This window comes from Danio rerio, chromosome 22 (assembly GCF_049306965.1).
Source record: "Danio rerio strain Tuebingen ecotype United States chromosome 22, GRCz12tu, whole genome shotgun sequence".
Taxonomy (NCBI): domain Eukaryota; kingdom Metazoa; phylum Chordata; class Actinopteri; order Cypriniformes; family Danionidae; genus Danio; species Danio rerio.
In genome coordinates this window covers 28,215,451-28,231,153 of record NC_133197.1, presented here as the reverse complement: position 1 = coordinate 28,231,153, position 15,703 = coordinate 28,215,451, and the positions used below count along the sequence as shown (strand labels likewise).

The following is a 15,703-nucleotide window of genomic DNA, read 5'->3' as shown; positions in this document are numbered from 1 at the left end:
GGAAGACCGCATTCAACACGCCCACTGGGCATTTTGAATATCTTGTCCTGCCATTTGGGCTCACCAATGCTCCAGCAGTCTTTCAGGCACTCGTCAACGATGTACTACGAGACATGATTAATCAATTTGTTTTTGTTTATTTGGATGACATTCTTATTTTTTCTTCCACCATGCAGGAACATGTCCAACACGTTCGGCGAGTGCTACAACGGCTGCTGGAGAATCAGCTGTATGTAAAGGCGGAGAAGTGCAAATTCCATGTCCAGTCAGTTTCCTTCTTGGGACACATAATTTCAGTTGAGGGACTTCGCATGGACCCTGCAAAGGTTAGGGCTGTCTCCGACTGGCCGCCACCCGACTCCCGAAAGGCGTTACAGCGGTTCCTGGGCTTCGCCAATTTTTACCGGCGATTCATCAGGAATTTCGGGCGGGTGGCGGCTCCCCTGACTGCACTGACCTCCACCAGGATCAGGTTCGGTTGGTCTGTGGCTGCCCAAACTGCCTTTGACCATTTAAAATCTCTGTTCACCTCTGCACCGATTCTTATTACTCCTGATCCTGCCCGACAATTTGTTGTGGAGGTCGATGCCTCAGAGGTAGGTGTCGGAGCGGTCCTCTCTCAAACTGCTCAAGACAACAAATTACATCCTTGTGCATATTTTTCACACTGTTTGTCTCCCACAGAACGAAACTATGATGTCGGCAATCGGGAGCTGTTGGCAGTCCGGTTGGCTTTGGGGGAGTGGCGCCACTGGTTGGAGGGGGCGGCCGTACCCTTTCTTGTGTGGACTGATCACAGGAACCTGCAGTACATACAGACGGCCAAACGTCTGAATGCCAGGCAGGCCCGCTGGGCTCTATTTTTTGGGCGCTTCAACTTCACCTTGTCATATAGACCGGGCTCTAAAAATTCCAAACCTGATGCCTTGTCTCGCTGTTTTGGTTCTCCGGCAGATCCTTCCCCTCCCGATACCATCATACCTTCCAGATGTGTGGTGGGGGCGATCTCCTGGGGAATTGAGGAGCGTGTCAAACGAGCCCAGGCTGGGGTTGAGGTGTCCAGTGGATGCCCAGCGGGTATGCTCTTTGTTCCTGATGCGGTTCGCACTGCCGTTCTCCGGTGGGGCCACTGTTCTAAAATCTCCTGCCACCCAGGGGTGAGGAGGTCGCTGGCTGTCATCCGCCAGCGGTTTTGGTGGCCCGCCATGGCTGGGGATGTTCGTCGGTTCGTGGGGGCATGCTCGGTCTGTGCTCAAAACAAGTCCTCCAATTCTCCATCCATTGGTCTGTTACAACCCCTTCCCATTCCTTCTCGCCCCTGGTCACATATTGCCATGGACTTTGTGGTAGGCCTCCCTCCATCTAATGGCAATAAAGTGGTTCTCACTGTAGTGGATCGCTTTTCCAAGGCGGTCCACTTTATTCCTCTTCCAAAACTTCCTTCGGCCAGAGAGACTGCTCGGGAGGTCGTAGACCACGTCTTTCGGATACATGGTCTTCCGGAGGACGTGGTCTCTGACAGGGGTCCTCAGTTTGTTTCCCATTTCTGGAGGGAGTTCTGCCGGCAGATTGGATCCTCCACCAGTCTGTCATCAGGCTTCCACCCACAGACCAATGGCCAGACCGAGCGTGCCAACCAGGATCTCGGCCGAATGCTCCGCTGTCTGGCGTCCCACAACCCCTCATCCTGGAGTCAACAGCTCACATGGGCAGAATATGCCCATAACTCATTGCCGGTATCTTCGACTGGTCTTTCCCCTTTCATGTGTTGTCTGGGATATCAACCCCCTCTGTTTCCTTCCCAGGGCTCCGAAGCAGCTGTCCCCTCGGTCCAAGCATACATTGACCGTTGCAGACGCACCTGGACTAGGGCCAGGGAAGCATTGCTTCGGGCCAGGGGACGCACGAAGGCTGCAGCGGACCGTCACCGTAGGCAGGCTCCCAGGTATGTCTGTGGGCAACGGGTGTGGTTATCAACTAAAGATCTACCTCTTAAGGTTTCAGCAGGAAAATTGGCACCTAAATTTATTGGGCCCTACCCCATTAGTAAGATCATGAGCCCGGTGACTGTCCGCCTTCGGCTGCCCTTACACCTCTGTCGTGTACACCCTGTCTTTCATGTTTCCAAGATCAAACCTGTTTTATGTTCCCCCCATTCCCCTCATGTGTCTTCCCCTGTCCCTCCCCCTCCCCTTGTTATTGACAATATCCCTGCCTTTAGGGTTAAAAGGATCCTCCAGGCCAGACGCCGTGGACGGGGATTTCAATATCTAGTTGATTGGGAGGGGTATGGTCCTGAGGAGAGGAGTTGGGTCCCGGCTTGGGACATCCTGGACCCCTCGCTGATTGAGGAGTTCCATCTTCGCCAGTCTCTCTCTATCTCGGGCACGCCCAGTGGCGTGCCTGGGGGGAGGGGTACTGTCAGGACACTGGCTTGATCTTTCTCTTTACTTCTCCCTCTCCCTGCTTTTCATTCTTGCAGCGTGCACTTGGCTGATCATTATTACGAATCAGTGCGCACACGGCTTGCTGCACCTGTTACTGGTCTCCGTTAATTTCCTTGCTATTTAAGCTCTCCTTTTCCCACTTTCTGGTCGCTAGTGTGTCCTGTCATTATTCAGGCTATCTCGCTGCGTTATCTTGATTCCTGTCATTGTCGTGCATTACTTCATGTTCTGATTCTGTTTTTCTCTTCTGCCCAGTTTTTGCTCGGTTGCCTGTGTTTTTTCTGTTTCATTTTGGATTCTCCCCGGCCAGCCACCTACCTTCGACTTCGCCTGTCCGACGCTGAACTTGCCTTTCCTCCGTTATCCCATCTGCCTCCCGATCGATGCTCGCCTGCCTGACCTCTCTCACGCCCGCTGATTTGGACACTGTTGCCGAGTTGCCTTTCGCCCGCCGAGCGGTTTCATTTTCATTTGAGTCACGAGCCTTGGCTCGTCATTTGTTTTGAAAAGTTAATAAAATCCTTTTGTGTTAACAGCATTTGCGTTTGGATCCGTCTCTCCGGGTGTGACAGGCTGTTGTTGCCTTTGTTTTTAAGTTTTGTCAGAAAGAGATAGTTGTGCAATTAAATAAGTGGCATACAGTTTTCTAAATGCGAATACAGTCTTTTCGTTTTGGTTTTGGACTCTCTTATTCGTAATTATTACTTCTTTTGACTCAGTATTTTATTTAAAATTTATGTTGTGGATGAAATTGATTCAGTAAAGCACATTATGGATGTCACCCAAAAACAAGAACTGTAAATATGTTACACAGTACTCAAAAAACATAAGTCCTTTCGGAATAATTCAGTATGTTCTTCCAATGTTTCAGTGAATGCAGTATAATAACAAATACACAAACAGATAAAAATGTAAGTCATTGATGCAATTGATGCTGATAATCATAAATGAGAAAAAGTCACAACACATTTTAGTTAAGTTTAGTTACGTAAAATTTTAAGCTAATGATCTGTGGGTACTGTCACATCAACTTTGTTTAGTTTTTTTGTTTATTTATTTTGTTTGATATTCTTTACTTGCACATCCATTTATTTATATGCACTTTAGTTTGTTTTTTACCTGTTATTACCTAATATCAGTCTATTCTGCATTTAATTCCCTCAGATTCATTGTCCAGTGTAAGGTCAATTGCATGTTTTTGCAACATTGTTGAACAGAACGTGTGTGTGAGTGTCTCTTGCATTGAATCTATTAAAAGATAACCATTAAAGACCTTAATTTGAATCTCTTCTAGTAAACTGTATTCCTGATATACATTATTACCTCCACCACAATCGTCACAAACACCTTAAAATGACATCATTAAAGAAAAAGTAAAATATAAATGAAATAAAAATACAAGTACTGTAGTAATATCCACATCAAAATTAATTAAAAAATTTCTATTTTTTGTCTTATACACACTCAGGCACACATACACATGTATGTACAGTAAGTGTATAATGTGAAAATATGTGTGCGTGTACAGTACATGCACAAATGCTTATAGTTTGACCCGTGCCAGCCCAGACTCACTGCATCATGTGGTTAAACTAAAATGCTTAACCGAAACCATAGATATGTTCCACTGGCTGTGGCACGACCAATGACAAACAGGGTCACTTACCTTTGTATAGAGTGGGGGTTTAACCTTATACTACTGCAGACATGTTCCTCTAGCCTCATGCATTGATGTACTTCAGTTCTCACAGTTGTCATAACCTCAAATGGAAACAGAGCACCCTAGGCATTGCATTTCTTTTTCAATATAAATTTTAACAATTATCAATGGCTGTCATGTGATGTTATTTGCTGTGGCTGTCAAAATGTTCTTCACATTATGAAAATAAATTATCATTTGGGGTAGTAAAAAAAAGTTGTGTAATCACTGTCAAACCCTTTTTTGTTTCCTTCTTCTTTCCTCAGGGTGTAAAAGATTCATATTGATTCATATTTCAGTTGGTATAAATGAATGTTCACCAGTCAACAGCCTAAAACTAATAAATAATTTTAGAAAAAAGAAGTAAATATAAAATAAACAATGACACTCATGCTTTAAATATGAGATGTATTACTGCAAACTTACACAAACCACACACACACACACCAATGCCACTTTATTAGGTACACCTGCCCGTCTGCTCATTAATGCAAATTTCTAATCAGCCAATTACATGACAGCAACTTGATGCATTTAGGCATATAGATATGGTCAAGACGATAGTTAAAACTGAGCATCAGAATGGGGAAGTAAGGGGATTTAAGTAACCTTGAACATGGCATCACCAAAGGATCACCAAAATTGAACAATAGAATATTGGAAAAACGTTGCCTGGTCTAATGAGTCTCGATTTCTGCAGCAACATTTGGATGGTAGGGTCAGAAGTTGGCACCAACAATATGAAAGCATGGATCCATCCTGCCTTGTATCAACGTTTCAGGCTGCTGGGGGTGGTGTAATGGTGTGGGCGATATTTTCTTGACACACATTGAGCCCATTAATTGAGCATTGTATCAACACCACAGTCTACATCCATCTGTTTAGGACCACAGTGTACCCATCTTCTGAATGCTACTTCCAGCAAGATAACGTGCCATGTCATAAAGCGGTAATCATCTCAGACTGGTTTCTTAAACATGACAAGTTCACTGTACTCAAATGGCCTTCACTGTCACCAGATCTCAATCCAATAGAGCACATTTGTGATGTGGTGGAACGGGAGATTCACATCATGGATGTGCAGCCGACAAATCCACAGCAACTGTGTGATGCTATCGTGTCAATTTGGACCAAAATCTTTGAGTAAAGTTTTCAGTACCTTGTTAAATCTATGCCATAAAAGATTAAGTTAGTTCAAAAGCTAAAAGTTGGCCGGTGAGTGTATATAAATATATATATATATATATATATATATATATATATATATATATATATATATATATATATATATATATATATAAAACAATTAATGTTGCATTTCTGAGCTATCCAGAGTTTCATGCATTTTCAGCTGTTTCATTTTTAACTTTCGACTTCTGTTTTAATAGAGTTTGATACCGCATGGCAAACGCAAAACGGAAAGAAAAACCTCTGCATTTTGTGACTCGGTGGTCCGTTAAGGTAATAAAAAAATGGCTGCTTACATGGTAGACCAGGAGTCACCAATCTCGGTCCTGGAGGGCCAGTGTCCCTGCAGGTTTTAGCTCCAACATGCTTCAACACACCTGCCTGGATGTTTCAAGTATACCTAGTAATACCTGATTAGCTTGTTCAGGTGTGTTTGATTAGGGTTGGAGCTAAAATCTGCAGGACACCGGCCCTCCAGGAACAAGTTTGGTGACCACTGTGGTAGACTCTTAATAAGAGTATTATCTTAATCATATTAAAATCTAAGTATTGGTGTCCATGTAAATGAAGTCAAAGACTGCGCATTTATCTGCCTTTCAGCATGCAACCTCCAAAGATTTTATTATGTTTGACGTGTGTCCTCTTCAAACACAAGTTTTGTTAAGTGGCTTCTTGTTGTTGTGTCAGAATCCTTGTGAAATACAGGTATACTTTAGAACGCTTAGTTAAACAAATTTGATGAACGAGATCATGCGTGTTGAATCGGAAGGGAGTCACTCCGGCTGCCCTGACCTTCGGGCATTATGAGAGAGAGAGAGAGAGAGAGAGAGAGAGAGAGAGAGAGAGAGAGAGAGAGAGAGTGAGAGTGTGTGTGTGTGTATGTGTTTGTGTGTGTGTGTGTGTGTGTGCAACAAACCTTCCTATTGTCCATAGCCACTAAATCCAAAGGTTACGAATTGTGGTGAGATTGCGTTGCACTCTTAGCTCACATTATTCAAAAGAAAAGGTCCACATTGTTCCCCGATAATGTCAACAGACTGGATTCTCTTAGCAACTGGATGAATGTAAAGGAGGACTGAGCCAAATTGTTTCTGCTTTATAATTAAGGCTCTCAACTCAAAGCAATACAACTTTAAAATGAGTGCATGCAATTGTTTGTATTCAATACTTTATCATCATTATTATTATTATCATTATTATTATTATAGTTTTCCATATCTGCAATGCCTGTATTTTGGGATTTGTTTGCAGTCCACTTAGAATACAACTTGGAAATCAAAGTTTTCTTTATTGGCATTGATTGTTTTGAAATTGAAATGGCATTAACATGCCTGTGTTTTAATTTCTGTAATAAATACGGCTGTCTAGCCAGGATCTGGATGGTTTATTGTGGGTATGTTGTTTACATGAAGAAATCCTTGTTACAAGTTAAACAACAAATCGAATAATGAATTATATTTTGAATTTAAATAGTTTTTGTCTTGCGTTTACATTAATTTTACATTTAAATAGACAAAATAATAATATAATAGCCTTTTAAATGTAATTAATCACGATTAATTTTGTTTAAAAGTGCGATTAATTAGCTATTTTTTAATCAGTTGACAGCACTAATAAATCTAAATCTGTCTATCTATCTATCTATCTATCTATCTATCAATCTATCTATCTATCTATCTATCTATCTATCTATCTATCTATCTATCTATCTATCTATCTATCTATCTATCTATCTATCTATATATATATATATATATATATATATATATATATATACACACACACACACACACACACACACACACACACACACACACACAGTTGAAGTCAGAATTATTAGCCCCCCTGAATTATTAGCGCCCCTGTTTATTTTTTTCCCCAATTTCTATTCTGTTCTGGGAAGATTGTTTCAGCACATTTCTAAGCATAATAGTTTTAAAAACCTATTTCTAATAACTGATTTATTTACTCTTTTCCATGATGACAGTAAATAATATTTTACTAGATATTTTTCAAGACAATCTCCCATTAAAGCAATGCTATTGTAAAAAATATAAGTAAACCATATTTACAAAAATAATTGCAAGCAAAAGAAAGCAGGTGAAACATACCTTGTTTAATAATGAAAGGACGTTCACATGTACACGGTTAATATAGACTTTTTAATAATCTGTTCAAAGAATAATTAAAATTAAAGCATTGACTGCTGCAGCTAATTAAAGAATGTGTATTTTTTTTTATCTTGAGCTCTTGAAAGCAGCAGGACTGTCTGTGGGTAAACAGCCATCGCTCTTTGTCCAGACTCCAGTCTATTTCAAAGGGAACAAATCGCACCAGTTGCGCTTCTTCATGTGTGCTTTGCACAAGTAAATGGGAGTGTGCACATTTTTTAACAGTGATCATCGCGAGTGATCATCCTATCGTTCGGTATTTACCTTCTTTTTTGCTTGCGCGAACAGTTATTTTTGTCAGTCGTGCTGCTTCTCGATTCTAAGATCTCATTTTGCACGAACATTGGGCCATACTTGTTGTCGAACCCTGCTTTTAAGAAAACTACACTTTGTAGCAGATTTACAACCAGCCAAAGTGGCTAGTGGAGGTGTCTGTCTAACCCACCAGAGCTAAAATCTACCCGCATTTGGCGGGTTGGTGGGTTTAATGTAAAGCCCTGTATATATATATATATATATATATATATATATATATATATATATATATATATATATATATATATATATATATCACAGGTCGCTGTCATTGTCCGTCATTTTGAATGAGAGGGTTGTAAAAATTCCATTGTATTCCATTTCTAATCACTTTTTTCATTCAGATTTTAATAATGGCAACAGTTCGTGGGACTCAGGTGGCTGCTCTGGCAGCACTGGGAAGTCACTCCGACCTTTCTGGGACTGGCTGTGACAAGAAATCTGGAAGCTCTGGCTGTGACAGGGATTGTAGAAGCTCTGACTGTGACGGGGAATCTGGAGGTTCTGGCTGTGATGGGGAATCTGGAAGCTGTGGCTGTGAACTTGGCTCTCGAGTAGAAGAACGGAGTACAAGTGATGCCCTTATCCTTGTATTTGTGGGGTGAGCCGCAAGCCCAATCACCAACTGGTCTTGTAATCCCTTGCCCCCTCACCAAAAATTATTAGGGGATTCCTCCACTGCAACAGTGAAGGCAGAGCCTGCCAATAAAAGAGCCAGTAAACTGAAAAATACTCCAGTGTGGCTGGTGTATTGGCGTAACAAAAAGGAGTGATTGTGAATGTCCTCCCTGAAAAAAATCATTAAACATAAATTGTCCATGTTGGTTAAATGAACTAACTGCAAAAATTCCTTCACATACTCCTTAATGGGGCGATTACCTTGACAAAGGCATATAATCTTACTCTCCGCTGGATCCATAATGACGGTGTCTTTTTGTCATGAATGGGGATAAAAGCAAGGAACAACAGAGACAAGGATCCAAGTCCAGGTACAATAAGATTATATTTCAGCAAAACAGGGACAAACCGAAACGGCAAACCAAAAATGTAGTCAAAAAACTGCCATAAGGTCAAAAATAGGTGGCAAATGGGATCAAACAATAAGCAAGACTAAAGTCAAAAAGCAGGCAAAACAACTAGATGCTGGGACATGCAAGGTACGTACATCAACATCAAAGACTCCATACTAAACTGGTGCATGTGTGGTGTATAAATACTCTGAATGATCAGCCAAAATGTTAACTGTTAACTGTTTGCTTGTAAAATGCTCATTTTTTTCCACTTAGACTTACTTTGCGTCCTGTAAATAGCGAATGCGCTCTTGGCGCGACGCAGCTGGGTCTTAAAGGGAATGGGAGATGAGACTCTAATTGGTTTATTCTCAAAACACACCTATAACTCATTAATAAAATAAACTCAACCCTTTTAGACCATGCGCCACTGCGCAAGGGAGATTTCCCCGTCCTTAAATTAGCAAAAACGCGTCCTGACACGCCCTGAAAGCGTTTGCGCCCTGCGTTTTGCGCTCTGCGCATGGACCGTCAAAATAGAGTCCATAAAGTGTTTGAAACTGTAAATATCTTGTTATGGTACTTCTACCATACTTTTAACAGACTTAGAACATTTGTGATTCTGTCTGTCATCCTTTGAGTCTTGAGCATTTCATTTTTCACATTTCTAATTATATACTATATTGTTAGTAGCCTGGATAGATCACAGTAATTCTGCTACATCATATCACTTTCTACTGGATGTAAAATGCTCTGCAGTATGTTTTGTCATTTTAGAATGTTACATTTACGTTTACATTTACATTTAGTCATTTAGCAGACGCTTTCATCCAAAGCGACTTACAAATGTGGACAAGGAAGCAATTTACACAACTATAAGAGCAACAATGAATAAGTGCTGTAGGCAAGTTTCAGATATGTAAAGTGTAAGAAGCATAACGTTAGTTTTTTTTTCAAATCAACCTGAGACAGTTGACAATAGGCTGGCAACACAGAGCTACACCTCACCAGGGGGGAATGCAAGACATTTTACCCTTCTCCTGTCACCTCAAGCGCCCCTTCTTGACCCTTAAGTTACCTTCTGATCAGAGCAGGTCATCTACATTTTCACATAAAATGTCCAAGGTTTTAATATGGTGAATCTTGTAGCCTTATATTCATGTTTGGTATCATTTTAAATGTCTCTGTGTGATTGGTAAAATGGTCTTAATTTCACTGTAATATTTCACTTGTATATGTTGATTTGGTTTTTTGGCTTTGATAAAATCTTTGCCAAAAGCTCCACCTTCTTAGAGATGATTAACACCTCAAATTTACCAGGCAAGGGTCTTAGTGACGCTTCTATGTCGTGAATTTATGGCTGTTTGTTCTGAGTTGAGTATTTAAAGGAAATGTGGACAAATACCATTGGTAATTTGCAGCCAACCCAGATAGCAGGCAGTAATCGGCCCGAGCTCGGCTGCCCCCCGGCGCCTCCGGCTCCGACTCGGCATCGGCGAGTGTTATCCGGGCCGAGTGCGGCCCGCAGCTCGCTCGCGCACATGCGGTTGTGATGCGGCTGTAAAGCACTGGCCCGATTCCGGTCAACCATATCCTGGCCGCTTCTGGCAAGGACTCGGCTGATGGCAACCGATTAATTTCTTATTTTATCTAGTAATCTGTTAGCTCCACGTTTAATGATAATTTGAGAAAATATTCATGGTACGATAGCAAAAAAAAAAAAAAAAAGAATATTTAGTGTGGATGGTCGCAATGTTTAGACGCAAACAAAACAATATTATTTATAAATAGATTATACATGTCATCTAGAGAAAAACTATGTAAAATTCGCTTATTTTTGAGATAGCACGCTCCTGTGCTGACTGTTTTGTTTTAAAGCAGAAGTTGGTTTCATAATAAACACATGCGTGACTAACTCATGATCCAAACTCCAATCCAGACGGTGGCGGTAATGCTCCAAAAAGCTGGTTGTCAACCACCATGGCACGAAGATCACAAGAAGAAAAAGTTTGGTTTTTCAAAGTTTCACGTGGAGTCCGGTCAGAAAGGTAAGCTTTTTACTGCTTGTGTTCTGTATAATTAGCGAATTTAGAGCTTAAAACATTTCCACGGTGTTTGGTTGTAACAGCGTTTAGTAATTTAAAACAGTTTGATACGAAATTTAACTTGCTTTAAGAAACACGACTGGAGCTAATGTATGCTAACGCTAACAGTTACAAACACGTCTGAAAGTTCCTTTTCCTTTTACACAATGTTAGATTGTAACGTGTGTAGTAACTGAAAACTTTTAATTATTTCAAAGAAACATGAAACGAGTTTGTGTGTATGCTAACTTTGCGTTAAAGAAAGTTACTGTAGACGAATCCATTAACTAACTTGGCAAAACGTGTTTTTTTCCTGATTTAACATTATAAAGTACCGTGGATGTTGAAAAAATCATTGTACAGGCGTATACTTATCCAACAGTATTAATTCTGTGATTATGTGTAAATAAAAACTAATCGTTTTGGATTAATAAAATATTATTGTTTATCTTGTTTATGCAGTTAGTCACGAAAAATGATCGAAACTCGACTGTTTACTATTCTCTTTAAATTATCCAAGAGAAATATATTACTATGCACTTTAATTCATATGTGTTAGCCTATGTGAATCAATTATATCTTTTGTTCAAGCTGTAATGGTCAGTTAATGTAAAACTGAACGTCTTAAAGCAGATTTTGATGTTTTTTTTTTTTTATGTTATTGACAGTGATAAATTCTGATTTAAATGAATGGGTAACAATATTTGTAGGTTAAGTCTTATTGTTCTTGTTTAACAAAGGTTAGTGAGATCATTTTGCAGCACATCACGACCAAAGCAGTCAATGGCACACTCTTTTGAACGTGAATAGGCATGTTATAGTTGTGTGCTAAAAGTCCATTATAAGCTGTAAACTGCTGATATATTTTCAACATAGATTGAGCTTTTCAGACATTACATTACTAATTGCTTCACAAACAGCTGAAATGGTTTACTGTTATTGGCTGTCATCATCAAAATTTTTCACAATGGTAGGTTAATCTTCATGGGTACAGAATAATGCATGTGCTTGACCATCTTACAAATCTATGTCTCAGATTCATAAGGCTGTCACTCTGCATAAATCTCCGAATAAATCTTGTGCAACCTTCTGTGTACAGATTATTTACACTATAGGTATTATATGCATTAATTAACTTTGATAGTATTTCAGGATTTGAACTTTTCTTTACGGGAGGTTAACAACAATGTGATGTTTTATTATAGATGCATATGAGGAAGCTCGACTCAAACATCCACACGCAACTGTGATTTCTGACTGGCAGACAGATGAGGATGATGATCGCCTGTCATACATCTAAAGACAGAACAGGTTTGTTTGCAATTATTTTAAACACATACTGTCAACATTATGTCATTGATCTATTACAACCTGTGAGTTTTGCCCTGGCACTATACTAAAGTGATGTTTTGTTTTGTAAATGTATCTGATTAAGGGACAGTATAGACACATCTATACCATGATGAAGAAAAATTACTTGGAACAAAGAGGCTGGATAAAAGGCAGGTATGAAGATTTCAGAAATCAATGCAGCACCACAAGTATCATCACCATCAATGACTATGGCAGAAATCTTAAGACCACCATCAAGATGCACAGATACTGTACATTCCAGTACACCAGGCGTGTCCAAACTACGGCCCGCGAGGCTTTTTATAAATATCAATAGAATCTGGCCCGCTATACAAAAATGAACGTAATTCAATAAATAACCACCGGGTGTCGCTATTACATGCATTCAATTAAGCAGCAGTTCTTGTTATGATCTATCTATCTATCTATCTATCTATCTATCTATCTATCTATCTATCTATCTATCTATCTATCTATCTGTCTGTCTGTCTGTCTGTCTGTCTGTCTGTCTGTCTGTCTGTCTGTCTGTCTATCTACACACAGTTGAAGTCTGAATTATTAGCCCCTCATTGATTTATTTCTTCTTTTTTAAATATTTCTACAGTATGTCTGATAATATTTTTTCTTTTGGAGAAAGACTTATGTTTTATTTCGGCTAGAATAAAAAGCGGTTTAATTTTTTTTATGAACCATTTTAAGGTCAAAATTATTAGCCCCTTAAGTCTTCAGAACAAGCCATTGTTATAAAATAACTTGCCTAATTACCTTAACTTGACTAGTTAACTTGATTAACCTAGTTAAGCCTTTAAATGTCACTTTAAGCTGTATAGAAGTGTCTTAAAAATATCTAGTCAAATATTATTTACTGTCATTATGGCAAAGATAAAATAAATCAGTTATTAGAAATGAGTTACTAAAACTAATATGTTTAGAAATGTGTGGAAAAAAAATGTTTAACTCTTCGTTAAACAGAAATTGGGGAAAAAATAAACACGGTGGCTAATAATTTAGGGGGGCTAACAATTCTGACTTCAACTGTATTTATATATATATATACGTGTCTGTGTGATGTATGTAAAATTTGGCCCGCGACAACGTTTGTTTTTTGGCATCTGGCCCTCGGCCCAAAAAGTTTGGACACTCCTGCAGTACACCTATGAACATTTACAGTCTTTGTTCTAGTGCAATTTGAGATCAAGACAGAACTTATTGCATCTCGTGATGTCTTTGTAAGAATTGAAGACATCACTAAATTTGTTAAGGTTTAATGCAGCTAGAAAGTAAAGATCAACTAGAGAATATCAGCAGTGTCTAACCCACTGTTGTATTTACAGAAGTTGTATGAGAATAAGCTACAGGTTGATTTATACTAATCTGTTATTTTTCTTTTTTAGCACGACTGACTGAAGTTTTAAAATCATGCAACGTCATAAAGCAGCAGCTGGGCCTGATTCTCACAAAACCAAAAAAAAAAAAAAAAAAGCTTGAAAATCAACTAAAGGAGCAGCCCGAACAAATGAAGAAACTGGTAAGTTCAAGCTCTTGCTAATTTCAAAGTGTTTTAAGTTTATTTGTTTTTTTTTCATTGTTTTTTTTGCTTCGTAGGTAGCCTACTTTTTTCCTACTTTTTTCTTTTTTTTTTACATTAGTACTTGTTCACTTCTAATTATCTGTTTATCTTTTAATCACAGATGGAGTGAGGACAAATGTCCATACCGTGCCACTGATAAAGAAGTGGAAAAATGCATTACAAGGTAGCTACAACTTGCCCCTGACAGGGATGGAGGAAGAAAGAAGAGAAAGCTAATGTGTCAAATGTCTACATCACTATTTTGTTTTATTTTTTAAACAACATTTTAAGTGTATTAGGATGTTCCCTGATACTTGAACAATTTGTTTCTTTCATTTGCATTTATATATATATGTATATGTATATATATATGTGTGTGTGTGTATATATGTATGGTATGTATGTATGTATGTGTGTGCGCCAAATTCTGAAGAAACAGTTTGATACATTTTTAATAAACGTAATACAAATAAAATTATAAATATAAAATTGCACAAGACGTGTATATATATGAAATGTATAATCATCTCACTCATGTCTTGCTGTTTGTGCAATTGATTTTGTTCAAGTTTATTTAAAAAAAAAGTTTGACTATACTTCTGCAATTATATATATATATATATTTGTTTATTATTATTTTAATGTTTTATTAAAAAATGTTTCAAGATGTTTCTTCAGAATTCTGCAGTACTTTTTACAAGTTTGACTTGGATATTTTACGGATTGTCATTGGTATTTTTAAGATGTTTCTTGCTATATCTTAAATTGGTTTCTATATTTAGGTTTATATAAAGTTTAGCTGTTTGTACAAATGTTTAATTCAAGTCTATTGGGAAAACAGGGTTGTTTTAAAAACATCTGTGTTTGTGTGTAATTTTTAGATTTTTTGTTTAAATCTTTCTGTGTGTCTTTATTGTGTTGTTTTATTGTTGTTTTTATATTGATATTCTTGTGCACTACAAAATTATTTATAAAATTTTAGTACTATTTTTTTCATGCAATCAATAAACGTTTAACATTTATTTATTTTGTCATTTGTCTGATTATTTTCGTTACAGAATATGTATGCAGTTTGCACTTTATTCAAAGGTTAAACGCAGTGCTTACACTTTGTGTTTACATTATAGCCTGTGTTTGCTGTTATATAAATTCAAATGGTTGTAATACCATATATCAAGTACCAATGTAATACCAAAAGGTTTTATAAGGTGTATAAATACGGAGTCGCGCCAGCTCCGGGCCGCAGCGCACATTACCCTCGCGCCGATTCCGGCGCGGATGCGCAGCGTCGGCTCGCTTACGGCCGCCGCATCTGGCCCGCTTGATTCGGGCCGGAATCGGGCAGTGAGTCCACAGGCATCCGGCCCGAGTCCGGCAGCCGAAGTTGGGCCGAGGGGTTAGTCTCCGGCAGGCGACAATCTAGCCGGAACTGGCCCGAGTGTATTTTGCTATCTGGGAAGACACCCTGTTGCATCAACTCTGAGACTTATGTTGCAACGTACTTCTCTGGCCAGGTATGCATCTCTTAGACTTTTGATTCTAATTACACATTTGACTGTACGGAGCCATTTTGGCAAGACAGCATGGAGATCTTTAATCATCTAATCACTGATTTAGCAAGTTGTATGGAAGTGGCTAAATCTACCATTTTGTAATGATGAGTGAGCAGTTGGCAACCAGACTATTTAAGTATTAGCTAACCCTACATCCTCTGACTAACTTCGGAGTGTCGACATACTGTCTGTGAGAAGACACGCAAACCTGGGGTATGAAAATCTGTGCGGCCTTTGGTCCCTAATGAACGTATAACTGAAGAGTATGGGAACAGATATAGATCAAAACTTTAAATTGAGTCATAAATGATGA

At 38.9% G+C, this 15,703-nt stretch overlaps 1 long non-coding RNA gene across 2 annotated transcripts; it reads left to right on the top strand.

Annotated features, from left to right (window-relative positions):
- The first annotated feature begins 10,824 nt into the window (after positions 1-10,824).
- Positions 10,825-14,859, top strand: LOC137488955 (uncharacterized). 2 transcript variants are annotated; one of them, XR_012398093.1, is made up of 5 exons: positions 10,825-10,878; positions 12,120-12,225; positions 12,350-12,416; positions 13,662-13,795; positions 13,959-14,859. It is a non-coding gene; the product is annotated as an uncharacterized lncRNA (long non-coding RNA). The 2 variants fall into 2 exon arrangements; XR_011008261.2 differs by having other exon boundaries at positions 12,350-12,420.
- Positions 14,860-15,703: the final 844 nt, after the last annotated feature.